This window comes from Indicator indicator, chromosome 11 (genome assembly GCF_027791375.1).
Source record: "Indicator indicator isolate 239-I01 chromosome 11, UM_Iind_1.1, whole genome shotgun sequence".
Taxonomy (NCBI): domain Eukaryota; kingdom Metazoa; phylum Chordata; class Aves; order Piciformes; family Indicatoridae; genus Indicator; species Indicator indicator.
In genome coordinates, this window is record NC_072020.1 from 18,119,823 (window position 1) to 18,146,172 (window position 26,350).

Below are 26,350 nucleotides of genomic sequence, written 5' to 3' on the forward strand. Positions count from 1 at the left end.
CTTTGTTGTCATACCATGCCTGCAGCAAACAGTATTTCCAGCACATCCTATAGGGCCACCAGTCTGGCAAGAATCACACAAACTTCAGAAACAGCTGGCAACACCACTAAAAAACCAGGGAGAATATAGTGGACATGAAAGATCATCGTGGTTTAACCCCAGGCTGCAACCAAGCACCGCACAGATGCTCACTCACTTCCCAGCTGTGCAGAATGAGGGTGAAGAGAATAAGAAAAGGAAAAGTGAGAGGACTTGTGGATCATCTCATTTAACCTACGCTGTCACCTAGAAAGGTATCCCGGTTTAGAGCGGGACAGATCCTCTATTGCCCCAAGAGGAGCAAAAGAATGATGCTCACACAAATGGATTGGATAGTGATGGGAAGTTTAAATGGAAAAGCAATTGGTGTTCTACAAAACTACATAGCATAGTGATAAAGATACCCCAAAGCATACAGAGTTCCCTTGCACCACACCCCAAAAGCCCCCAGTACTTGCCTTCTCCCCACCTGAGGGTGCACTCAAAACCCCCAGGGCTCTTTCGGCCTCCCTACCCCCCCATCCCCAGCTGGCCAGGTCTGAGACTGGGCCCCCCTCACCCCCTTCTTATCCTGGCATTAGGCCTCAACAGGCCTAAGAGGCCTGAGATACTCCCCCACTATTACCTAACAGGGAGCATCTCCCATGGGAGCAGAGGGAAGAAAGAGAAAGAAAATTACTTTGCAGCTAGATTTATAGGGTGCAAGATTTATGGGTAGAACTATGTTATTTCCTGTGTCCACCTACTGGGTGGACACTGGAGATGTGACCAGGAGGCCTAAACTGCCACAAAAGGTTGGACCAAATGATCCTTGGGATCCCTTCCAACCTGGCGATCTGTGATTCTATGATCCTGTGGCTCCTCTTTAGCTGTGTTTGTGCAGTGAAGATCAATAATGCCATCAATTGCCAAAGGGTATTTTACCTATCCAGAATGAATAGAAATATTTGAATTCCTTACAGTGAATACTGTGAGAAACATTTCTCTTTTGCCTTCTCTGTACTCCCCTATAAAAATGTAGATGAAAGGTGAGCAAAGGTAATGACAAAATTCATTGAGAAGTGTCACTACAACAGTGCCTTACATTGACTCTGGCTCCTTAGTTCAGCTCACAGCTGTGGGAATCGTAGAATCACAGAATGGAAGGGCTTGGAGGGGACATCTGAAGATCATCGAGTCAACCCCCCTGCCAAAGCAGGATCACCAGGGCAGGTCACACAGGAATGCATCAAGATAAGCCTTGAAAGTCTCTAAAGAAGGAGACTCCACAACCTCTCTGGGCAGCCTGCTCCTGGGCTCCAGCACTCCCACAGTAACATTTTTGCTCATGTTGATGTGGAATTTCCTGTGTTCCAGTTTGTATCCATTGCCCCTTGTCCTATCACAGGACACCACTGAAAAGAGCCTGGCCCCTTCTTCTTGACGACCACCCTTCAGATATTTATAAACATCAATAAGATCTCATCTCAATCTTCTCTTCTCCAGGCTAAACAGCCCCAGGTCTCTCAGCCTTTGCTCCTCATCAGACAGATGTTCCAGTCCCTTCATCATCCTCATAGCCTCTATTGGACCCTCTCTAGTATATCCCAAAAACTAGACACAATACTCCAGATGGGAGCTTGACCACAAGGACTTTTCAGATTCCATTCCTCTAACTTTTCCCATCTGTTTCAGAAACCTGCAAAACTCTTCCCCTGGAGCCTCCAACCCCTTAAAAACATCACTTTCAGGCCAGTGATAGGTGCTGTGTGGCCCCTCACTGCTCTCAAACCACACACACAGCATGATGCTCCCTGCACTGCCTACCTGCCTTTTATATTACAGTCTGGTTCTTACAGACAAAATCCTCCCTGTCTGTCAACAAAATATATCACGGCTGTGCTTTTTGTGGAAAAAGAGTTGGAGTGGGAATGAAGGCAGTAGGGGTACAAGGTAAAAGACACCACAGGCTTTTAAATGTTGTTCTGCAGTGGCATGTCTGCACACATCATGCTTCCTACCATACAGCAGCTAAGACATGAACCAGCACAAGCAGATCATCCCAGGCTCAAACGTGGCTTCACTTACTGCAGAGCACTCAGTGTGTGTGATCTGAGCATTCATTTTAAATTTTGCAAGCCTCCTGATGAGTAGGTTACAACAACCTTGCTTTAAGTTCTGTATACAGAGCTGTGAATACAAAAATTGTACCATCTCATCACTGGTAATAGATTTTATTTGTTCCTCATTCAGGAAAAGTTTCAATATTCAACCTGCCAGGAACAGAGGCTTGTTTGATGTTTCTGTATGCACAACATCAGGAAAATCAATATCTGGAAGGCTTCACAAGCTTGGATAAATGCATGGAAAGTGAGAATCCTATTATTAAATCCCACTCTTCTTCAGAAACAGTTAAGTCAAGCTTGTAAAGCAGCTTGTAGCATGCCACAGCTTTATGGATGGGGTTTGACTTTTTGGTCAGGGGAGACAAGGACATGTCAGTCCTCTGAAGACAGTCATCATAGCATCATAGAATGGTTTGAATTTGAACAGACCTTAAACAGCATCTAGTCCCTGAAAAAAGGGAATCACAAGAGTCCCTCAGGTGAGATTCTGGCCTCTTCAGAATAATCTTGGCCTCTGCGTTTCACAGAATCACAGAATTGTCAGGGTTGGAAGGGAACTCAGTGATCCTCTAGTTCCAACTAGCTACCAACACTGCAATTTTGGACTGGCCTGGGTGTTCTTTGTTTTGGGATCCTTAGATCTGAATCTCAAAACTGAGTATGTTTGTTATTCAGCACTGCTCATATGTACTACCAGCAGATTAACAAAATGTAAGCTTTGTTAATCACACCTTTTCTTTTTTTCTCTCATTTCAAACTTTACAGTAGATAGGGAAGACACCTGGCATAAATAAGCTGTAATCTGATAAAGCACCAATTGCTCTGAGAAGCAACTGAGTCTGGAAGAAGCCTCTAGTGAGCCCTCCCAAAGCAGCTCAGCCATTATTTCTTTTTTAATTAAGGTACATGGTATAACAGTAAACAAACAAAGCAGAGGAGTTTGAGAACTCTCTGATTCTTCTAAATAGTCAGTTTTAATGATCAATTTGTTGCTGCTTTTTTTCCTGTGAGTTCACAACTGACTTCCCAACATCCTCCCAAAAGCAGACTCTCAAACTGCTGGCTACAATGCAGGTGGACCTCACTGTTGTTCTGCTTGGACATTTTCCATGCTACATTTCATTCTTTTATTATACCCAAGAGAGGTTTTGTTGTTGTTGTTGTTGCAAAAGAAACAGGAAGCTTCTGGTACTCAGACATCAATAAGACTTTTCAGAACTGATCCTCTCCAATAAGTCGATGTGATAAATGTGTAATTGGGTGGTGCATCAGCATGAGGAGGTCAAGGGAAAAGGAAATTACAGGAGATCTTCCATGTCCCACTAATCAGCTGATAGCAGGGTTTTTTAAGGTTTGTCTCACTTTTTTGTCTTCTGCATTTTCTGTGTACACTATCATTTCTAACTTTAAAGCCAGCTTGAAAAGAATGCTTTTATGTTAACTCTTCATGGAATCATAGAACGGTTTTGGTTGGAAAGGGGCCTTAAAGATCATCTAGTTCCAGCCCCCTGACATGGACAGGGACACCTTCCACTGGTCCAGCTTGCTCAAGGCCCCATCCAGCCTTGCCTTGAACACTTCCAGGGAGGGGGCATCCACAACCTCCTGGGGCAACCTGTTCCAGTTTCTCACCACCCTCACTGTACAGAATTTCTTCCTAATCTCCAGTCTCAATCTCCCCTCTTCCAGCTCAAAGCCATTGCCCCTCGTCCTGTCACTATAAGCCCTTGTAAGCAGTCTCCTTCCCGTCTTTATTGTAGGCCCCCTTCACTATTGAAATTCTGCTCTGAGGTCTCCCCGAAGCCTTCTTTTCCCCAGGCTGAACAGCCCCAACTTTCACAGCCTGTTTTCATAGAGGAGGTGCTCCAGCGCTTGATAAAGATGGTCTCAGGGGTCAGGTTTGGAAAATCATTGAGTCTTTACCAAAGCATTTATTGCTCTGCACAAAAAAACAATTCTGCAAGAGCCTCAAACCATCACTGAAGAGCAGAATGAAATCATCCTGGTTCATGGAGCTGAGCCCAACAGTCTTCAGTGGTCTGTTTTGATTTGGTGGTTGTTTATTCAAAAGTCTTTGCATCTTGATCCAAGCAACCCTTTCCCTCAGCTGTAAAACCACCCAGAAGTGCCTGCTGTCCAACACTGACAACTGGAGAGAAAGCAGACGAATGAGTCTCCTTAGAAACCCTGACCATCCTGGCTGGGTGCTGAGGGATGCAGACCGAGCTATCACTCAGAGCTAATGTCTGAAGAGCTCTGACATAACATTTTCCACAGAGCCTGCCAGGAATCTGTGAAGGATTTTTCAAGCCAATGTATAGATCTAAATCTTGGAGACATTTGTTCTATAGTGTAAACGGGTGCAGGGAGTCCATTCCTTCTGAGAGGGAAAAAAATGGGCTTGGCCTTTTATTTGTGCGGTTTAGGTTTTTCTTTTGGTGTCTCTTCTTTTTTTCCACACATTAAGGTGACTAATACCTGCTGGTGATCCTGTAGTAAAAGCTCTGTGCCAAAAGGGAGGTGAAAAAGGTGAAATCTGATGTGGATGGAGGAACAGACTTGATTTTACCCAGCTATCTTCTCTATTGTGTTTATGGGTCACAAAGCAACGTGAGCCACCTTATCTGCTATCAAACCTTCTCCTCACCATTAGGGTTGTATGGCATGACTGTCCCATGTCAAACCCCATCACTTTTCCAGTATAAGACACATCATCATTTTACACAGTTCTAAAGCAGTTCATAAACCATTCTACTGACAGTTGTCTACAGGATGCAGATGCAGGAAGTCACACAACTAATTCCTCCTGATTCCCAGTGATGAGAGAAGTACTGAACAGCTGAGACCCACTGTGGTTTCTGTTGGGGTTTGAATAATAATGTTCAGCTGAAAAGATGGTGGAGAGATGTTGAGCAATGTGAGGTGCTCAATCAGCTGTAGTCCTTCTGCAGAGGACAATTGAGGGTATAATTAATCCTGTGGCTCCACAGCTGTCATCTGAAGACTTAACCTCTAGGAACATCCTTCCCTAAATGCCATCCCTTGTTGGTGAATGTTCTCTGCAGCATGAGCATTGATCTGCCTCATCAATGGCATTTTGGACATCCAAAGAAACTTCTTTCCTGAAAGGGTTCTCAAAGCCTGGCACAGGATGCCCAGGGAGGTGGTTGAATCCCCATCCCTGGAGGTGTTTGAAAGAGGCAGAGATGTGGTGCTGAGGGACATGGTTTAGCCCCAGCCTTGGTAGAGTTAGAGAATGGTTGGACTCAATGATCTTAAGGTAATTTCCAACCAAAAAATTCCATGATTCTGATGTGGAGCAGTTGACAAGATCTGGAGGGGGATTGGGGCAGCCTCAGCAGAGGGAAATACGCTAGAGCAGAAGCAGCAGTGGAGACTCCACAGGACCTAGCTAGGCTATCAAACAGCCTGCTCTGTCCTTTGGCTGATGAAAAGCTTTCTCTCAAAACTGATTCTGATATGAAATTCAGTTTTCAATAAACAACATTTTTGTAAGCACTGCCTGTGTTCTGCAGACAATTTTGATCACCTTATTCCTCAAAAGAAAAACTGAAATGTCTCCATTTTTAGCCAAAAAAAAATGCCCAGAATCTAACTTTCTGGATATTTCTTTTACTGAAAAAAAAATATTTCTTCACTAGAAAAATAATAATAAAAAAACCTACAACCAAACCCAAAACAAAACAACAAATATGTTTGCTAATTTTTTTCCTGCCATTTACTTGTTTTCTCTTTTATACAAGAAAATACTTTGGAGTTTTTGGTGTTTGTTTGGTTTTGTTTGTGAGTTTTGTGGGTTTTTTTTCTTTGGTTTTGCTTTTCCAGATGTGCATGAGGAAAATAAAAATGAATAGAAACTGGGAGAACTAGAGTTTGCCTTTCTTCCAACAAAAGGCAGTAATTCTTCAAGAAATCCTTCTTCTTTAAGTTCTGTTAAATGCAATGATATTTTCAGCCACAGTGAAAGGGTTTGGATCCCTTTTCTCAGCAACGCACTTCACATTTTCCCTTCATCTCTAGACAACTGCATTATGCCACGCCTTTTCCTTTCAGAAGAAGTTATTTAGCTTCTGGGTAGAAGGGCTGCAGTTTTCTGTCCTAAACCTTTCCATATATAGCAAATGAACCCATCAGGTACTGCTCTGCTTTCTCTCACTGTCTAAATATACATTATATTTTAAACTTGTGGCTTTTTCTTGCTATCAAGAGATCCAAGAGGCTTGAAGTCCTTTATTCACAAAGCAGAAGTGGATTTCTTTGGACAGCAAGCTATAGAGATGCTGCTGGCCAGCATCTTGCCTATGTGTTATCAAGGCTTTGGGATTACTGTGGCAGTTTTGATCTTCATCAACAGAGCCCTGGGGAGATCAGCAGAGAGCAGGTCTTCCATACTTTAGAAAAATTTCATCCACTTTCTCCATACTCACTGCAATTTTTCTTACCTTTCCCCTGCTTCCACTTCATCACTGCCCTGTGACGCATTCTGTGACAGTTCTGCTTTCCCACCCACACCTCCTTCATAAACCACCTTCATAAACTTTTCTTTCCAACCCTCCACAAAAGCAAGACCTTAACCACAAAGCTAAGGGAGAAACACAGAAAAAGCTGGGGTTGTTCAGTCTAGAGAAGACTCTGAGGGGACCTTAGAGCTGCCTTCCAGTACCTGAAGGGATCCTACAGGAAGGTTGCAGAGGGATTTTTATTGACGGTGTCTAGCAATAGCACAAGGGGTTTGAAGCTGAGGCAGAGCAGGGTTAGCCTGGATCTTAGGAAGAAGTTCTTCAGTACAAGGGTGGTGAGACTCTGGAATAGGCTGCCCAGGGAGGTTGTGGATGCCTTCTCCCTGGAGATGTTCAAGGCCAGGTTGGATGAGGCCTTGAGCAGCTGAAACTAGTTGAGGAGTCCCTGCCCATGGTGAGGAGGTTGGAATAGATGATCTCTGAGGTCCCTTCCAACCTAAGCCACTCTATGATTCTATGATTTTTCCACATAATTCAGACAGGAATCTAACACAACAGGGCAGAAGTGTTGCTGCTACACAGACAGTCAGTGAAATGCCCAGGCAAACCTCGACTAGATCTATCCTGGCCTTCTCCTTCTCTTGCACACCCCAACTAAGTGCTCCCCAGCTTGCCTGCCTCAAAAGTCTAAAATCCTGCTGTCTGTGCTAGCAGCCTCAGTTTACACAAGACACCTCTTTGATCTCAACCTGGAATTGCCATTGGGAAGGAAGCCAGCAGGAACAGACTTTTCTGACTAAAGAGACTTATATTCTCAGCTTCCTATCTGGGTCCTGCAAAATGGTGTGATGTTACACTAGAATCTTTACTATATTCTTTATATTTTGCAATTATAACATCTGAGAAATCAGAAATGCAATGGTGAAAGCAGGAGTCAGCAAATTCCACACTGCCTCTGATACAGGTTATGGAGAGGATTGAAAAGCAAATAAAAATCCAGTGTGTTAAGGAAAAATGCCACAAACATGGCACAAATAAAATACAGACAGACAGCCCTTTGATGGAAAGAGGTCCTGCAGCAGCTGTCCAGTGTGAACACCTAGTGAGATCCTGGGAATTAGCTTTCCCCCTCTGGCACAGCAAGAACTGATTATGTGCTTTGTCCAGACTTTCCTTCTGGTGCAATTCAGACCTGCAACAGCCCTGGGAGAGATCCTTGAACAGGTCTGCTCCCTCCATAGATTCATAGAAAGGTTTAGGTTGGAAGGGACCTTAAAGATCATCTAATTCCAACCCCCTGCCATAGGCAGGGAACGCCTCCCACCAGCCCAGCCTGCTTAAGGCTTCATCCAACCTGGCCTTGAACACCTCCAAAGAGGGGGCATCCACAACCTCCCTGACCAATCATGGGAAGGTGTTCCATGGGAACACTTTCTCTGGAGGCCAGTAATGTAAATTCACTTCATCCTCAAACCCTTCCAAGTCATTTAAGCTCCACTTTGCAACCTGTGCAGGGTAATTTTCACTGGTAGTTAATGTCCTTCCCGTTTTAATTTCCTGACCACCAGCTCCTGGTTTAACCAACACAAAGGAGAGTGTCAGAAAAAAAAGTAGAGTATCAGAAAGAAAAACAGTAGGAGATCTCCATGGCACCTCTAGGCTGCCAGAGAGCAGGAGATAGCATTGCAGGCAACAACTGGGACTGGTGGTTGCTTCTCCCTTCTTTGCCAGGTCAGCAGCGGGCAGAGCTGGGTCCTGCAGAGGAACAGGGTTTGACTAGGGCATGAAAGTGCCTCCCCATAGATTTGAGTGCATGTTGTGAGAATACAGCAGATGCTTCTTCAGAATGGGGGAAGGCACAACACAACAGATTTCATGATTGTTTTTGTTTGGTTGGTTTGGTTTGGGATTTTTTGTGAAATTAAGGGTGGGTTTAGGCAAAAAAAAAAAAAAAACAAAACCCAACAAACCAGGTGTCCATGATATTCTCCATTTTTATGGGCTTTTTTCCTAGGCAGTTGCTCATCAAAGAGTCTCCTCCATATCTGTTGTTGTTTTCCCTTGTTTCCTCTAATGGAAATCTGCTCTGAACTCTCAGACAAGCTGGGGACATTAAGGCCATCCAAGTGCTGCTCCTTTTCTTAGGTGCAGGTGGGAGCTCAGGGATGCAGCACATGGTGTTTGATGATACTTTCATGCTGCAGGTGCTGTAACCACAGGAAAACAGGCAGGATGATCATCTTCAGTGCAGTGTGTGGCATCAGAAAGCCATGTTCTCTACACTCACCAAAATGAATGTGACAACCCAGACAAAGCAGTCATGAAAACGTGCAGCTATGGAGCTCACAGCTGCAGGGAGTGCCAGAGTCTGTCACTGGTGGCTTTGCAACAACTGCTCTGTGTGGTGTGACCAGCTGGAAGATCTGCTTGGCCTGGTGGCAGAGCTGTGAGGGGAAGTTGAAAGGTTAGGAAGCATCAGGGAAGCAGAGCAAGAAATTGGTGGAGTCAAGCTCTGCCATCCCTGAGACAGAAAAAGGAGTACCCACCAGAAAATACCTGAGCTCAGGGGAATGCTGTATACTCCCCCACCTCAGGCAGAAGGCAGCAGCCTAAATGGAAGGAGTGAATGGAGGTAAGTCCACACTCAGGGTGGCAGGTGAATGATCTTGTCACCCATCTCACCCCCTCAGGTTCCTCTGTACAACAGGTTGAGGCTGTGGCTTCTTTCCCAGTTCTAGTACAGTGTCCAACTCTGGAGCTTCCAACACATGAATAGCATCAACCTGTAGGAGCAGGTCCAGAGGAGGCCAGAAATTATCTAAGGGATGGAGCACCTCTGCTGTGAGGACAGGCTTTGAGAGAGTTGGCTTTGAGCTGGAAGAGGGGAGACTGAGACTGGAGATTAAGAAGAAATTCTTTACAGTGTGGATGGTGAGACACTGGAACAGGTTGCCCAGGAGGTGGTGGAAGCCCCATTTCTGGATGTTTTTAAGGCCAAGATGGATGTGGCTCTGAGCAACCTGATCTAGTGGAAAGTGTCCCTGCCCGTGGCAGTAGGGTTGGAACTAGATGATCCTTGAGGTCACTTCCAACCCCAGCAATTCTGTGATAATGATTGAGAAAATGGGCATGTTGTTCACAAAATGGCTTAAGTTGAAAGGGACCTCAGAGATCATCTGCTCCAACATCCCTGGGGCAGGGACACTTCTCAACTAGATTCAGCTGCTCAAGGCCTTGAAAACCCCCAGGGAGGAGGCATCCACAGCCTCCCTGGGCAGCCTATTCCAGAGTCTCACCACCCTCCTACTGAAGAACTTCTTTCTAAGCTCCAGTCTAACCCTGCTCTGCCTCAGCTTCAAACCATTCCCCCTTGGCCTATTGCTAGATGCCCTTACGAAAAATCCCTCTGCACCCTTCCTGCAGGATCTCTTCAGGTATTGGAAGGCAGCTCTAAGATCATCCTGGAGTCTTCTCTTCTCCAGTCTGAACAACCCCAGCCCCCTCAGCCTGTCCTCATAGCAGAGGTGTTCCACTGATGCCCTTTTTTGAAGACATCTGCTTTCATTCTCTTGCAATTCTTTTTCAGCCCTCTAAATCATGAGAAAGAATTGTCATATTCTTTCCAGTTCCTAATAATTCAGTGGCAACATTATCAGCTCCAGCTGTTTTGTTGGTCCTGAGCTCCTGATTGCTTCTTGAGTCACTTAAAAATGTAATTCTTCCAACCAAAGCTTGTGTGCCTGGGAGACAGCTTTTTATTCACCTCTCACGATCTCCCTGTAGTGGACACATGACAGTACTCTTCCTTCCTCTTCTTTACAATGAAAATGTTCTTTCTCAGACACGGATGTGGTTAATACCTCCTCTTCCATGCATCAATACCCTTATAAAATGTGTTTTACCAATCTTGCTATGCTGTTCCATCTCTCCCCCCAGCCATGGAAGTATTGCCTTTCTCCTCAGCCTGTTTGCCTCATGATTTTCCCTTCGGCTTTAGAGTGTCCTTACTGAGAGTTTAATTCTGATTCTGAAGGTTGCAGCCTTGCTCTATGTCAATCTCAGTTGCTTTCCTCCAATCTTTATCAAATGATTATTTTCCCTTTGTTTTTGGATTTATTCTTACAATCTAATGCTTCTTTGGCCATCTCTCTGCAGGTGTTCCACCTGCTGTCAGTTTTCTCCTAAACTTCAGACAATCCTTTGAAGACTCCAGTCACTTTTAGCTACTGACCAGCATTTCTGGCAGTATCCTGAATTCTCCAGAGCTTCTGTATTGTGTCTGCGTCTCTTCTGCTTTATTTCATTTTGCTCAGTTCATGCTTGTAGCAATATTTTCCCTACATCACAGAGACCCCACCTGCAGCCAGCTCCTCTTTGCTTTCCCCTGTCCTGGGTGTCACTTCTACATGTTTATTGTATCACCTGATTGATACTAAACTGCTCTGAGGTACTCACATATGCTTTTAAATGTTCTCACAAGTAATCTAAGCAAGCATCCTGCACCCATGCTTAGAGTGGGGCTTCACTGGAAGCCTCCCAAGGACTGTGGCAGAGGACAGTCAGTGATCTCTGTATCTGCGAGCATGTGGTGGTCTCTGATGATTCCTCTGTGGCTCTTAGCAGCACTGCAGAAAGACAGACATCATGTTTCACCTGCCTCATTTTTTGTCTTGATGGTGACATACCATGGGGAGAGGGGCTCCATGGGATCTTTGAGAGCTCTCTGTAAGATATCACTGTAAATAAAGCAGAGAACCCCATAGGGTCCAATTTGAAATCTGTTTAGCAAAGAAAGACCAAAAGGCAGATAGGTTCCTGGCACAGGAGGATGTACTGACTTGCAAAGGGACCAGCCTGCCAAATATCTCTTCTGTAGCATCATACACCAACTCCTGCAAGCCAAGCTGGGATATTTCAAAGATTTTGCAACCAAGCTTCCTCTGGGAATTGTTGATTCAGCTTGACTGCAGGATCTTTAGAATGTCTCAACCGTGTTAAGTTGAGCCTTCAGCTCAGGAAAGAGAAATAGAGGCAGATCGGGGAGGTGTCAGAGGAGCTGGTAAGGCAGAGCCAGTTGGGCTCTGGAGCACATCACCTCGGAGCTTTCTTCTGTGCTGACATCTGGTGGTGGCCGCGGGGTCTTCCAGCCGGCAAAGCTATCCTGGTGCTTACGTCCAACAGGAGGAATAGCTGCATGGAAAGAAAGCCCAGCCACGGTTCAAGCCAAGTTTTATTTCCCTCGGGAAGGCTCTTCTTGTTTGTCTAACTAGAAGCAGCGGATGTGACTCGGAAAAAGAGTGGTTAGAGGAGGGATGTACAGTCTCAAAAAGCAGTTTGTGGACCAGCTAAGCATATTTCTTTGTGGAGAACTTTGCTCAGTGAATTGAACATTTGTGACATCCTGGGAATGCCATTCAGTTGGAGAACTGATAGTGTGGTTAAACTATACAGTTGTCTTATTTTAACATGCTTTGGAGATGGTACTTCAAGTTGAGGACTGTAAAGATCGTATTTAGGAGTTGAAAAATTACAAAATATTATTTTTATTTTCTCTCCTACTGAAATAATCTGAAAATGAGAACCAGATTTTGAGATTTTGTGCTAATACAACTATTTTAAGAGTCTGTACCATAAAGGTTGAGTGCTGAAGCCCTCCTCTGTCGGAGGAAGAGGTATAAAATCATAGAATTGTTGATTTGGAAAAGACTTCTAAGATCATTGAGTCCAACCATCAACCCAACACCACCGTGGCCATCAAACCGTGTCTAAAGTGCCATGTCTGCACATTTCTTGAACACCTTCAGGGATTGTGACTCCACAACCTCCCTGGGCAGCCTGTTCCGATGCCCGACACTCTTGCAGCAAAGAAATTTTTGCTCATCTCCAACCTAACCCTCCCCTGCCTCAATTCCAGGCCATTTCCTCCCATTCCATCATCTGAGACTGGGGAGAAGAGACTGACTCCCACCTGGCTCCAATCTCCTTTCAGGGGGTTGTAGAGAGCAATGAGGTCTCCCCTCATTGCTTCACTCCATCAGAGAAGACTGCATATTTATCTAATTTTGCACTTCTCTGGGGAAGCCACTAGAAAACAAACATAAAAGAATTGCTGGATTTATTTGGCTTTAGTAAAGCTCATATTTTGCTGTGTACCACAGGCGAGCACTTCCCTTAGGGCAGTATTAATTACAAATAAAAAAGTTAAAAATACTAATAAAAACAATAATAAAAAACCAACAAATATTTCTAAGAAATATTATCCCTAGAAATGATGATTCCTGAAAGTCTTATCTGCAAGATTCAGGAAATCTTTGCTTTCCATTAAGCCCCATTTGGTACCTAACTCATCTAAAGCCATACTTGGACAAACGTTGTAATGAAAATTGATAAATGCCCTGCCAAATGCTTCCTATAAGCACACAAAAATCTTTCTTGCTAGTGGTGGGAAGAGCAACTTCATATTCAAGAATTCAAGATGAGATCAGAAGGAAAACAGGACCAATATTTTCATGCATGTCTGTAATTAAGATTGTAATTCTGTGTCTAGTTTTCCAGACATCAGACTTGTAGAGCATAATTGTGGAAACAGATTAAACCAAAGCTGCACTGTGCCTTTATAATGAATCAAAATGCCTCAGCATTAGAAAATTAACATTGTTTGGGGTTTCTCTCCATTTCCTGAATGAAGCAAAATTGAAATATTCTGATCAGTTCAGACAACAGGCAGCAAAAGTGATTTATCCCTACAGCAGCCTGGATAAAACCCAGAATTGTGTGTTTCCAGCTCACTGCAGCCACACTCAGAAAGTCCAGATGAGTTTGAGAAGCAGTGGTTCTAGCAATGGTTCTTCACTATTCTAGCAATGGTTCTTCATTGTTCTAGCAATGATGGGATTATTTCAGTGAGCAAGAAACTTGTTTTGGTGCATGGGAATTAAAAAATTTATAATGTTTAATTTCAAATGGTGCCTTTCCTGACAAGTTAACCCCAAAGGTCACCCTATAGATGACATTCCAGCTGAAACACAGCCAGCTGCTAGGAGGTTGTGGGTCTTCTTATGTTTAGGAAGACAAAATCTAAGAGTAGTCCAAGCTAGCACCTGCCAGGTACAACCCCCCCATATTGCTCCTCACCTCCTTCCTCCTCCATCTTTTGTCTTTTCCATTTTGTTTATCACCTCTTTGCTGCAGGGACCCTCTTTCAGCCTCTCTTTCCCTTCTGCCAGGGCTAATAATTCCCAGTCCCAGGACGAGTCTGTAGGTGCTGCTATAGCACCAATAATAATAAATGCTGCTACAACTGTTTCTCCAGATACTAAATCAGTATCAGGGCTCCCTGGTGTCTGTGGCAGCTCTGAAAGAGATGGGCAGACATGTCATAGTGACTGTTGTTCTGCCACTGCAGGGCCAGTGTCTAGCTTAAGCCATATCCCAACAGCATGACCAGCTCTCCTCACTTGTGTTGGGGCAAGAGGAAGGTCTGCCTGCCCCAGGATTTAGAGCCCATGTCTCAGGCCATTAATGCCTTGACCAAATAAAAGCATGGTGTGTGTAATTGAACAGGGATAATCTGGAGCACAGGACATTTCACTTAAACATGAGGGAAAACTTCTTTCCTGTGAGGGTGACAAAACACTGGATTAGGATGCCTAGAACTGTGGAGTCCTCTTCTCTAGAGACTTTAAAACCCACCTGGACATGTTCCTGTGCAACTTGATCAAGGCAAACCTGCTGTAGCAGGAGGGTTGGACCAGATGATCTTCTGACGTCCCTTCCATCATTATTCTGTGATATGCCCCTTTTTAGACCAGGGTATCAGGAATTTTGCCCCAAATCTGGCCTTTCCTTGCACTTATTCCCATTTCTCCAAAACTGGCAAGTTCCCTTGAACTTGCTGTCTGGTGGTGGGGGCTAAGATTATTTCCATCATGTTGCCAGGAGTTTATCTCTTCAGCAGTGTCAGAAAGCACGGAGTGATGACTTTGTAAGACCAGAGTGTGCTACACAAACCAGCCATTAAATCCTAGCGAGATGAGGCAGGGCAAATGTCTCCAGCTGTGATTCTGCCTTTGCTTGTCACATGCACACCTAGCATCTCCTAGCTCTAATGCACTCTCAACATTCTAATTGGGAAATTGTTAATACAGCTCAGCTCTGCTGCAAAGGTGTTTCCTCCCATTGGCTTTGTGGCTTAAGCAGCTGCAGGTTTTATGTAGCGACCCCGCCATCTATTTATTTTTTATTGTGGAACTGGAGAAACAAAAACAGATGCAAATACAGTGAGAGAGAAAAATGTGGTGTGACCCTAACCAGAGAGGGAAAAACAGGTATTTGCTTGCCAGTTATGCATTTCCTTCTCTCTTGCTTTTACTGGAGTTGAAATGTCTCACCTGCCTTTGTAGTACTTTGAGATGGATGGGGAAAAATAGCTTAGATAGCCATGAACTGTTATTAGTGTAGTTATTATTACTATTATTAACCCCTACATTTTGTTTTCTTATCTCACTGTGTGCTGATGATTTCCACCTCTAGACTTAATATAATACTGTTAAGAAGCAACCTGCTGAGCCCATTCTGCTTTGATGACCAACCAGCCAGCTCATCCAAATGGCATTGTGCAAAGTGGTGTCATGGAATCATATCATGGAATGGTTTGGGTTGGAAGGGATCTAGTTCCAGCCCCACTGCCATGGGCAGGGATACCAGAGACATCTGGAAAATGAAAGCCACAATCCCTCAAAGTGATCTTTTCTGACACTAACAGTCTGAACTCTAATCATAAAACACGATGTTCTGCTTTGTGTAATTACAGCTGTTTAGGGTAGAGGGCTTGATGAGCCTGTTGTGGAGACTGTGGAGGTGTTCAGCTGTTCATGGCAGAAAGCAATGTAGAGAAATATCTCTCTGGTCAAAACTCACCATAAGAATTTTTATTACTCTGTGGATGAAGAGCAAAATATAAGTCCTAGAATCATAAAGTCATAGAATGGCTTGTGTAGGAAGGGACCTTCAAGATGCTCTAGTTTCCACCCACCTGCAGGGACACCTCCTAGCAGACCAGCTTGCTCAAGACCCCATCTGACCTGGCTTTGAACACTTCCAGGTTTGGAGCCTCCACAACTTCTCTGGGCAACCTGTTCCAGTGCCTCACCACCCTCATGGGGAAGAATAGCTTCATCATATTTCATCTCAATAGGGCTTCTCCCAGTTTGAAGGCACTGCCCTTCATTCTGCCACTCCATGCCTTTGTAAAAAGTCCCTCTCCAGCTCTCCTGGAGGCCCCCTTCAAATCCTAGAAGGCTGCTCTAGGGTGTCCCCTGAGTCTTCTCTTCTCCAGGCTGAACAACTCCAACTCTCTCAGCCTGTCTCCAGGGGTGCTCCAGCCCTGTGATCTTCATCTTGGCTTCTTCTGGACCTGCTCTAACAGTTCCATGTCTTTCTTGCATTGGGGGCTTCAGAGTTGGACACAGGACTCCAGGTGGGGCAGAAGTCAGCATGCTTTTCAAAAAAACCATAAAACAACAAAGAAAACAAAAGCAAAAGAGCAAAAGAACAAAGAAACAAATTAAAAGGGAAAAAACTCCCAACATACAACCCCCCAAGTAACAGGTAGGGAAGTAAGAATTTTGCTTTTAAACTACGCCATCCTAAGATGAGAACCTGCTGGTGACACAGCAGCCAGAAAATTATTTTTGCATCTACTTTTCAGGGCAATTTCAGGCATTAAAAAATGAAATGGAAGACTGAGGGAAAATTTGTAGTTAGATTGCAATTTTGGTACTATACTTTCCTTTATATTATTGAGGATGCTTAGGAGCAACAAAACTGACCTTCTGGAACTAGTTAGCATTCAATCTATGTTCATATCTTGTTTCTGCAGAGCACTATCTCCTTTTGGAAGGGAAGCACAAGAACCCTCATTTCAATAATTACCAAATCATTTGCTCACAGATTTTTTTTTCTGCAGCTCCCTCACACTGTCCTACATTCACCTGATGAGGAATTCCCAGCATTTCCAAAGCTTTCAAAGCTTAATGCGACCAGAAACCCAAATGGCTTCTAGATTTGCAGTTCCATATCTAAATTTAACACCTGTCTTTGCTGATATCTTGCAGCAGTGAGTGCTGGTGGTTTAAAAAGCATGAAGCCCATTTCCATACCTGTGAATCTTACATATTCTGCCTTGATTGAGTGGTCCTTTGCTCTGGTGTTGAGCAAGGCAGGAGATAACCAGTCCTTTGCCTGAGTTTCTGCCAGACCTGGAAGTACCTCGTGGTGGCACTTTTGTAGCTCTTGTTCTGCTGCCCAGGCTCTGGCTGCTTTGAAGCCTCAGTTGCCCATTGATAGGTGACATTCTCTGCTTGATGTTGGCCGTGCGCTATCACCAGGAGCACCAATGGGGTACAGAGTGGAAACCTGCTGCCCAGGTGGAGGACACTCTTCCAACTGGCCTTTGGATTCAGCAAGTCTCTGGATCTTCCGTGGAGAGCAGCTCTGACTTGAAGCGGGCAGTACTCGTGTGCTCAGTGTAAACCTGGCTCACCAACGTTTACATCTCCTGACTCAGAAGCTGCCTTATTTCTCTGACATTTTTCATGAAAAGATCAATTTTTCTGCTTAGAGGGTCATCAGTTCTTACTGCTTCCTCAGATTTCAACGAGCTCATCATCCTGCAAGGTTGAGCTCCTTATTAGCTGCAAAGAAGACATGGAGGAAACCAGCAAAGAGAGAAGGCAGGAGATAAATGCAGGTGACGTTAGTGTGACAAACAGGGGGGTTGGTTTTATTAAGGCTTAACATTTTATTAAGCAGTAACATTTCTTATTCCCTGTGACTGAAGGTGACTCACTGCTGTTTCTCATTTGTAATTAATGGAAGAAAATACAATTATAATATGTATTCTTTCCAGAAGAGCTTCTGATTATAAGCAATGACAGAAGGAAAGGCAACAAATCAAACCTGTTCATTCCCATCTGTGAGTCTGAATCATAGAATCATAGAGTTGTCCTGACTGACCTCTAAGATCATCCAGTTCAACCATGTTCCTCTAGACTCCACAAGAAGCCTTTCCTCCCCCTGTCACATCAAGTATTGGTGTTTACTCAGCTCACTGACACTGAAGAAGCTGCTCAAGAGCTGATAGAAGTCCCCTCTTCACTCATCCCCAAAGCTCTTAATTACAGTCTTCAGACTGGGACAAGCTCAGAAGAGCTGTGCACTGAAGGCAACCAGTACAGTGCCAGATAGAAACCCCTTTATAACTATTAGGAGAACTCAAGACTCCTGCAAAGTTTCCCTCTCTTACTTGGTTAGCATCAGGACCTGCCATGCTTGCAAAGATGGGTTTGCATCCATATCTACACTTCTGAAAGTGTAACCCTAACCAACCCTGCAGCAATTAGCTCTATGATCACATAATGTTTTGGAAGGAGAAACTCCCGAGAGGTGTTGGCCTGAGGCCTGTGCCATACTCAGAGCTGTATGTGTTCATGCAACAGCTGGACCATCTCTGGACTTGCTCTTTGGCTCTTAAGTCTGTTCAAAAACAAGTGTGCAGCCTAACTGGCAACTCAAGCTTGGCACAGGCCAAGAAGTTAATCAGAATGAACAGCAAAGCCATCCAGCTGGTAAGCCAGATAACTCCAGCTCCTGACTGTCTCGTGGCAGGGCCGCCCATTTATTTGGATTTGCTAATGACTTAATGATTTTCCTGGCATGATCAATTGTTTATCAATTAAGTTAAGTGATAACAAAATTTTGGAGTGCTGTGTGCCTCAAGAGGTGTCAGGAAGCCCAACTGGTCATTCATGGGCTTTTAATCCTTGGTTTGATTTGTTGGTTTAATTGTAAATAGATGTGAATTGTTCAGCAGTCTGCTGAGTGTTGGTGTGGCAGAGGAAGGGAACAGGGAAGCAGAGGATTGGCTCTGAAAGGGTTGAGGAAGCACCAAGCAGAGCAAGAGCTGAGACCTCAGATCTGCTGAGACCACAGTTACTTCCAATTACTCCAAGGTGGAGTTCATGTACTTCTTAGAGGAGAAGAATGGGGAAGTAGAAGTCTTGTCTGAAGGCAGATCTGTCCTACCTGGACCATGTCAATGAAGGTGCTGTCTTTTTTTTTCCTGTTTGGGTTATTTTAGCAGATTACCTGGTGCTTTAGTGTTCTGTCTTTTCTCCACCCACCAAAACAGAACCGTGGAACCAGTTTGGTTGGTGAAGCCCTTTAAGATCATCCAGTCCAACCACTCTCTACCTCAGCCAAGGCTGGGGCTAAACCATGTCCCTCAGCACACCACCTCTGCCTCTTGGATGGGGATTCAACCACTTCCCTGGGCAGCCTGTGCCAGGCTTTGAGAACCCTTGCAGTCAAGAAGTTTCTTCTAATATCCAACCCAAACCTCTCCTGGTGCAACTCGATGCCACTTCCTCTCATCCTGTCACTTTTTACTAAGGAGAAGAGACCAACACCACCAACATGATATAATTTCAGTTGCATCTGTGCTTCCCAGTGGTTTCAAGCTAATTCCTTCACTCCTATTTGCAAACCCCAGTGCCTTTCCTCCATCAGTGGTTTCTGTGTGTGCCAGAGGTGCTACACTGAAGAGAGGCAGATGAGCAGCTGGAGCAGTAACAAGCTCTGCAGCTTCTGCAGCTTCTGCAGCCTTGGAGGTGGTGGTGTGGCAGCTGAGAAGGTTCACCTTGGCACCTAAGAGCCCCTGCAGAAGCAGAGTGTGAAATGGGATTTTATTGTGTCCCAGTGAGGAAAAGGTTTTATCCATGAGATTCAGTGAGTGTAAACACACTCCTAACAGCAACACTGCCTCATGATATCACTTTTCATGGCCAAAACTACATCTTCATTTGCTGTCACACCCAAGCCTTGCTCCACGATGTTCTTTGTGCCTTTTACAATCTACCTGCTTCTGCAGCTCATCTGTTGGTCCCCACTAACTATAAAGTGTTAGAACTAACAGAGGGCACCAGCAACACTCAAAATTATGGATATTGATTTCTTATATTCTAAAAAACCCTGAGTCTTAGCAGGGCATAGAAAAAGAGACAGTGAAAAATGTAGGCTCTTAAAGTTGTGGCCCCGTCTCTTTAACTAAGAGAAGGAGGAGCTGGAAAGTGCAATGGGTAGAAGGAGCCAAAAAATATCCCTTTCTTGCCTTTTATGGACAAAATATTGCAAAAACTGGAGCTTTATTAAGATTTCACTGAGGCTTCTGCTATAGCAAATGTTGGTTAAATGGTGCTCATGGCATTTTTGGACATAATATCTTGAAAGGACCATGGTTGATAGAGAGCTGCCATAATGGGCTTGTCTGAGGTCCATATGTAGAGTAGGACTCTATCGCTGGGTCTACAGAGACATGTTCCAGCATCAGCCTGGTAGGGGGGAAAGCTGCACGGGCTCTGCCCCACTGCCCAACCCCTCTCCTGCTGTGAGATTTTACACAAAAGGAGATGACTGAGGCTTTGTGGTTTTTCCTGTTGTGGTTTGAACATCGTTTAGGAAAGGAAGTGGCTCAACACACAGGTTTTGAAACAGACTATGTGTACAGGCAGAGCGCAGTCTGTACTGTTGCAGAAAAGTTCTTCCAGGCATGAAGAGAGTCATTAGCCTTTGACTCCTGCTCCTAAGCAGACTCTTTAATGACCTCCAGTTTCACTATGCCCATCAGGAACTCCCAGAGATTCATCTTCCATGTAAAAACTTATTGACTACAGTTTGAAAAAACCCATGGATTTTCTATACCTAGGCAGACAATGATCTCTTCAGCTGGCTGCTCAAGCCTACCCTTTCCTGCTTGCATCTATGCTGGGCACTGCAGTTTCAAGAGACAGAAGAGCAGCTGAGGAAATCATCCTGGGGAGAAAACTCAAAAATAATCTATTCTGCTGTAAAGGTTCAGTAACAGGCTGCTGCTGAAAGTCTGGAGATTAGAGCTAATGCCCTCACACTTCCACACCTCCACTGGCTCCTGGTGTGCACTGATGTAAGCAGGAAGGGAGTAAGAACCCAATCATTCTGTGTTTGAATGATGCTGCACCTAATCACTAGGAGGCCATACTGGCGGCACAGAGAAGCCTTGGGGGCGTGCAGCCGAGCAGTCACCTGGCAAAACACAATGACTCACACAAGGCTGCTCTTGGAATATGGCTCCCATCTAGCCCATTGCATGTGCTGAGCATTGACTGCAATACCTGTGAGGTCCCTTCCTTCACAGGCTCTTTCAGCTCCCTAAAGTGACTCAATATCTGTTTAGCAAATGTCTCCTGAATCGAATTCCAGATATCTGGTGCATCTCCTGAACAGATAGAGCCAAGCAGACTAGCAAGTGAAGTCAATTTACATATAGCAACTGTTATAAAACTCTGAAACTTGATATACAGTGGATGATTGTCCTTGTACCCAATGGATGGGATGGACTCTTCCCTTTTACCTTTTATCTAAAATCTGAACATTGCAGGTGAGTTTGACTGGAAAGATCACTGTGGAAATTCAGGCTGCCCAGAGCCACATATTTCTGACATGGAGAAGAGACTAGGAAAGATATTTTGGATTAGTTTGAAGCTAGTCTTGCTCTGGGTGAAGGGATAAGGTGACCTCTTTTTCTCAGGAAGACTTGCAGAGCTTCTAGTGAGGAATAGTTTGTTTTTTTTTTCCCAAGAAAAGCAGTATTCATATAGATTTTCTTAGAATAACCTCCTTTTAATGCTGATAATTGTCTCTGAGATTGTACTACATGCTAATTGAAAGTATAACCTTCCATCCAGCAACAAGGATTTACTACCTCATCTCATCTTTCTAGGAAATGGGAGTGAATCATAAATGCACATAGATTACATGACAGGGAGCTGCCAAGCAACTCTTTGTTTGCCTAGGAGTCCCCCAGAGCTCCTTTGTGATCTTTCTGAACGATGAATCCTATTTAGATTTTGACAGTTGGTGCTGATTTCCCACCAAAAGAAAAAGAAAACAAAACTTGTTGTTTTCACCTATAAAGTGCAAAATTTAAAGCATGGCAAAAATTAACTTCAATCATAGAATCACAGGGTTGGAGAATCAGAGGATCATAGAAGCATGGAATCATAGGAACATAAAATTATAGGATCATAGAATCATAGGGTCATGGGATCATAGAATCATAGGACCACAAAATCAAGAGATTCAGAGAACCATAGGATCATAGAATCATAGAAGCATAGGATCATACAATCAAAGAATCACAGAACCGCAAGATCATAGAGTGGCTTGAGTTGGAAGGAACCTCAAAGATCATCTAGTTCCAACACCCACCACCTGCTACTAGATCAGGTTGCTCAAAGCCTCATCCAGCCTGCTCTTAAACACTTCCAGGGATGGATGAGGAATCCAAAAGTTCTCTGGGCCACTTTATTCTGCTATTTTCCTGGTCTCTGAAAAAAAAAACGGAAAAGAAAAGTGAAAATCTGTGTTTAAGTTCAGGAACAAAATGGGTTCTGTAAGCTGAACTGTGAGATTCTGCATGAATTGCAAACTAAAATGGATTCATTTTACTTTAAAGAAGGAGGATGTTCCCTTTTTTAGCTTCTTTTCCTCAAAAACAAACAAACAAACAAACAAACAAAAAACCCAACCCAACACCACTGCATTTTTTAGAGCACCTTTTCTTGAGATTGACAGCTTTGACAGCTGACTTTACATAGCAGAATGAATTTTGGTTAAGCCTGTCATTGCTGGAACAAGGCAGTAGATAGCAGTGTGCCTTTGTCACCTTGGCAGCTTGCTTTCATTAGCTCTGTTTCCTGTATCCTAGGATCATCTCCCTTTTCAAGAAGCAAATGGTTCATAGGGCTATGGTCTACTTGAAAATAAGAGCTCATTACAGAAGTAAAAGGAGGCACAGGAGTTCAAAAGTAAGAGAGCTACAGGAAATACAAAGAGCAGCCTGAGAGGGGATGTTCTCAATGCTGATCAACAGCTAAAGGGTGTAGGTCAAGAGGATGGGGCTGGGCCCTTCTAAGTGGTGCCCAGTGCCAGGACAACAGGCAACAAGTGGTTCCACCTCAACATAAGCAAAAATTTTGCTGAGCACTGGAGCAGGTTGTCCAGAGAGGTTGTGGAGTCTCCTTCTCTGGAGACATTCAAAACCTGACTGGACATGTTTCTGTGCAGTCTGCTCTAGGTGAACCTGCTCTGGCAGAAGAGTTGAACTCATTGATCTCTAGAGGTCCCTTCCAACCCCTACCATTCTGTGAATCTATAATTCAGATAGGAAGGAAAACTTGGAATTACCTGTTTTCCAAGATGTGATTTCATAGATTCATAGAATGGTTTGGGCTGGAAGGCACCTTGAAGGTCATCCAGTTCCACTCCGCTGTCACTGGCCCATTGACACCCAGCATTACAGGGGGAAAGAAAGTCATCTGAGCTTTCTACTGGAGGCACTCTCCTCCACTCAGTCATGGCAACATGGGGGAAGAAAGTCATCTGAGCTTTCTACTGGAGGCACTCTCCTGTACTCAGTCATGGCAACATGGAAACAGAAATTGACATTTACGTCAACTCAAAGATTACAAGTCATTTAACTTCCTGGTTCCTCAAGCAGATGGATATGTGCTGTGGTACACAACAGGATTTGGAGGGGGCACATGGTGGGGTTATCCTGATATTCAGCCAGACATAGATCACTTGAAAGGGAGAAAGAAAGAAAGCAGAGCCCAGTGGACTCTCAGGATGAGGTGATGCGACCTCTTCTGCTAAGTAGATAGTCCAGGACTGATAACTAACAGCTTGAGATATGGCCCTACAATACAAAAATGAGTATTGGATGCTGTCTGGAAGCTGCAATCAAACACAAATTCCTGAGTGACCTGAAAAGGCTATGGGAGACTTTCACATCTCAAACCTCCTCATCTTAGACAGGCTTCAGAGAAGGTGGAAAATTCACAGGACTATGCTCACTTGGTTAACAGGAAATTGGCTTAGTGGCTTCCTGGTCTACTCCCTTCCTTCCTCTGTTTCTTCCAGCTTGCCTCAGGCTGGTAGTTGAAAGCCCTGTGAAAACACAAGGGTTGGGTCAGGTTATGGGTATAGAAAAGAGTAGGCAGTGAAGGAGAAGAGGCTATCTCAAGGGTACAGAGACTGTTTTGGCAGCTCTAAATGTTGCCCCGAAGGCTATGGGAGTGACCATACAACCACAGGCATCTCCAATAGCGAGGTTGTGGTCAGTCTCTTCTCACATGCAACAAGTGACAGGACAAGAGGACACAGCCTCAGGTATCAGAGGAGATTCAGGTTGGATATTATGAAACATTCCTTCACAGAGTGTTATCAAGCATGGGAGCAGGCTGCCCAGGGAGGTGGTGGAGTCACCATTCCTGGAGGGACTTAAAAGATATGTGGATTTGGTGCTGAGGGACATAGTTTAGTGGCTTACCAGCAGTAGTGGTACTGTGAGTTCTAGGCGAGTGGCTGGACTTGATGATCTTAAAGGTCTCATCCAACCTCAACAGCTCTATGATTCTATGAGAATGTGAAAAGAAAAAAAAAATTGCATGTGAAAGGCCTTACTGAAGAGGAAAAGCCGAGGGCTTGGTAAAATGCAGAAGGCCCTGTGCAGATATTGACCCTGGAAACATGGGAGGTTTTTTGATGGGAATATCAGATGCTGGAAGGGAATAAACCCATCAGAGTATGGCCTGGAAGTTGATGGGAGAATTCAGCAACCTGTGTGGACCTCTTGCTGTGCAAGAATTTAACTTGGGACATTTGTTGCGCATTGAAGCACCTCGGGTTTGGTGCTGAAACAGTGCTATCAAAATGTGGAGGAAGTGTGGCAGAGTTCATCTACACAACTAGAAATGAGAGTGACCCCAAGGTTAGGCGTATCAATACCTCATTTAAAAACCATTACAGAGTACCAGGTTCTGTTAGGTAAATATTCCTGCCATGCACAGAATATCCAGGGTAATGGGGTTACCAAGATCCAGATAAAACAGGCAAGAAAGATGCAAGCACAAGATAATAAGTAAGCCTTGACTGCAGATTTCCATTTCATTAACCAGTAGAGTTCCTCCAAGGGATGCTAAAGCTGGCCAAGAGGGGAGTAGCAGCAGCATGACACACACATAGTCATAAGGCCCACGTCAGCACTGGCTGTCTGCAGAATGTGTCATTTGTGCACATAAGCACAGGCTTTATCCGTGTGTATCTGTGCACCAAGCAAACCTGCATCTGGAAGATGGCCACCTAAATGTGGGGCCTGGGAAGGAAGGGAGATGTCCCGACAGAGCACATATGACTAGAAGGGATCAGATCTTTGCTGGCTCAGAAAGCTACATCTTAATATCTCTTATGAAATAAAGGGCTTAAGTCCCTCTTAAAACTGCTAAGGAATTTTTGCTTCTCTTGGTTTTATTTCTGGGCAGCTGCTCCAAAACCTCACTGCTCTTGTGATCCACACCACTTTCAATTTCTACCCTGAGCTGGCTGCTATTTGTTCTTGTGCCAACATTGTTGTTCAATTATCAGGGCCAGAGAGGAGCCACGTCCCACCTCAAGCTCTGTTTTCAAGCCTCCATCATGCTATGGAGCTATGTACAGCATAGCTTGAAGGAGTTAAAGGAACTGGCTTGACAAAATAGGGCTGATGTAGTCATGTCACTGAGTTGAATAGCCCTGCGAAGCAGTAGAGTGATGGTAGTCCTTCTGGGGTCACTCAGTCCTTCCTGGAAAGACTGAGCTTGGGCTGTGGTTGTTCTGGGCTTCCCTGAGACACTGGGACAAGGGGAGATAGCAGCCCTGTGTTGTGGCTGAAATCCAGTAGAGGATTGTGGGCAGGAATTTGACCCAATGTGCACATCCAGAGCAGTAGCTCTGTCATTCTTGAGCAAGATTCAGCATGGCTCTCTGTTAGTGAGTAGCCATTGCTGTTGCCAAAGGAAAATTAGGACCGAGAAAAACCAAATAATGTAGTTCTGCCCTGCCTCTGACTGCTTCATATTCCCTTGTGTACAGGTAACATACAGGGAGAAATCAGCAAGGAGGAAATGATGCATTCCCATGACCCTTGGCCTTATCCTGTGGACAGGGCTCTTCTGTCTCCTACTATCTGCGTCACTCCAAGATGTAAGTAGAATCAGTCCCTTGCTGCATGAGTTTCCATGAAATAATAATGTCAGTCTGTCAATTAAATCTCACTGATGATTCTGATGAAACTCAGATTTTCATCTCTACCTCTTGCCAGCCGCAATTTCTACATTTCCAAAATGTTCCCATTTGGCTTCTAAGAATTCATTCCTAAATCTAGACAGAGACACCCAAATAAATACAGGCTCCCGCACAGAGCTCTCACTTCTGCATCTCTGAGAAAACCAGCCCATGGCTCCTTAGCAGTGACCCTCCTGTGGAGCATCCTGATTTCTCTGCATGCATTGCCCTATAGATATAAGATCACTGCTAATACGGTGAAAATATTATTCAAAAGACCCAGGATAAATGTTACAGATCCTGGATTTTTTAAAATGTCTCTCCAAACCAAAACTTAACCTTTAACTTGAAAAAGTGGTTCTGTCTATTTGGACAAAGAGCAACCAACAATATTTTTCTTGTGGGCTATTTAAATGGATTCTAACTATATCTGAGGGTTTACAGCAAAAGAATAATACAACATCTATGCTGGGAGAAAAAATAAAAAACAACAAAAAACAATGGATCAAGCTTTGCAGAGAGGAAAAA